The following is a 2,231-nucleotide window of genomic DNA, read 5'->3' as shown; positions in this document are numbered from 1 at the left end:
GCTCCTGCCGCCGCCGAAGGGGCTTCAACAATGGGCTGCCTGTGTGCCCTGTCCGGGGCAGAGCCAGCAGCCCCGCATCTGAAATATAAGCAGCCGAGGCAGCATTTAGCGTCCCAGCCCAGCTCCCCCGGGGGGGAACGTGCCGTCACTGCGGAGGCCCCAGGGGAGGGGGAACACCCCAAACCCTGACCCAGCTGCCGGGCACACGTGAGTGGGACGTGGCCCCACGGCACCAGGGGCAGTTTCTGCTGTCACCTCCTGCTCACCCCCAGGCTACTGGGCTCTGGGTACACGGTGGGGACATGGGGATACCCATGATGTGTGGTCCCCCCCGGCTACTGGGGGGCCACCAAACCGGCAATGCTCTCGTGACCTGTGGTCTGACCACATCGTGGGGGTGCAAACCTGTCCCCACGTTGGTGGTGGATCCATGCAGCCACCTCACCTTGTCCCCACCTCAGGAGATACTCCCCATCCCTTCCCAGCTGTGACAGGGGGGTGCAGGGGGGCTTCAGTGGGGTGGGAGGACATAGCAGCAGGAGGGATGGGGATGCTCCCAGGACCTCTGCAGGATTCTGGCCCTGTTCTGCTGCTTTCAGTGAACACCAGCAAACCAACTTGCTTGCCACAAGAATGCATCCTGCAGCATGTGGCCACAGCCAGCACTCAAAAGCTCCAGAGATTGCTCCTTCCTCCACCATGAGTCAGGCAGCAGCAGCTGCCCTGGGCCAGCACTGCACCTTGTGCAGCCTGTACTTTGGGCAATTTGAGATGACAAAGTGGGAACTCAGCACGTGGGGCTCTGATTGCAGGGTTGGGGGCTGCAGTGCTTTGCCTTCTGTATCTCACCCTATCCCTGCCCCAGTAGGCCCCACCCCACAGGTATCCCCACTGCCCCATATCCATGCCAGGGATATCCCCTTCTTCCACTGCCCCACAGCCAGGACTACCCCCTCCTACCCCGCAGCCCTACCTGAGGTTACCCCACTGACCCACATCCCTGCATGTTGTACCCTCCTGCCCCACAGTCCTTCCTGCCGAGTTCCCTGTGTCCCACACCCTCCCTGCGTGTGATTCTCCCCTTGCCCCACACACCTACCTGTGGTATCCCCTTGCCCCTAAACCCACCTCACAACCCTGCCTGGGCTGTCCCCCTGCCCCACAGCCCCCCCTGGAGTACCCCATGCCCCGCAGCCCATCCAGCCATGTGTGTCTGTGCAGCTGTGGGTGTATTGGCACACCACGGGGTGTGCGTGTGTGCACTCGTACTGCCATCCTGTGCCTGTTTGCCTCTGTCTGTCTCCCTGCACGTGCAGCTGCGTGTCAGGATATCCCTGCCGGCAGAGGGGGTGTGATTTTGTGCATGTGTGTGTGCTTCTGCACACATCTGCACCCTGGGGCCCTGCCCGAGATGTGTGCTGCCAGCACCTTTGCCAGTAGATCTTGGGGACCCTGGGCCAGCCCAGACCCGGCTGTGTTTTGGGGGGCCCTGTACCCACCACCAACCAGTGCTGGCAGCACTGGCATCATGGACACTCTATGGTGCTCCCAAGGGCTGGGACCTCCAGTAGCCCCCAGTAAAAAGGGCACAAGGGCCTGGGGTGCTGCTTGCATGGCTCTCCCCTCAGCAGCACATACAGGGTCACCCCTGGGTACCCACACAGCCACCGGTCTTGGGAAGTTGTGAGGGTGCCCTTGGCAGGGTGATCAGGGTACAGTGGGGTGACAGAAGCCCAGACACAGGGTACTTTTGGTGTGCCGTGTGTTGGCAGAGGCTAACCTGGCTGAATATGGGGCATCACAGGGTGTCAGAGGTCAGACACAGGGGTGACAAGGAGGGCAGAGGCCAACCCAGATGGAAACAGGATGCTGGGGTGACATGGAGTGACAACAGCTGACCCAGTCAGATTTGGGGTGTTGGGGTGCTGTGGGATGGTAGAGGCTGACCCCACTGGCTATATGGCTTCAGAGCGGGCCAGCCACAGCCCCCCCAGCCATATATAGGCTTTCAGGGCACTATGGGGGATCTGAAGGTGCCCCCTCACTGTGGGGTGTCAAGACCTGTGGGGTTTAGCTGGGCAGACATGGGGTTCCCCCCATGGCAGACCTTGGGTGGCCAAGCAGGGAGGGCTCCCTCCCCAGCACTGCCTGCCAACATCCCACCACACTCTCGAGTAGTTAATGAGCTGTAGGGGAGATTTTGGCATAGACAGGGAACAGGCAGGAACAAG

This window comes from Chaetura pelagica, unplaced genomic scaffold (genome assembly GCF_000747805.2).
Source record: "Chaetura pelagica isolate M959 unplaced genomic scaffold, ChaPel_1.0 scaffold516, whole genome shotgun sequence".
Taxonomy (NCBI): Eukaryota; Metazoa; Chordata; class Aves; order Apodiformes; family Apodidae; genus Chaetura; species Chaetura pelagica.
The sequence above is the reverse complement of the archived record's forward strand: the minus strand, read 5'-3'. Positions refer to the sequence as shown.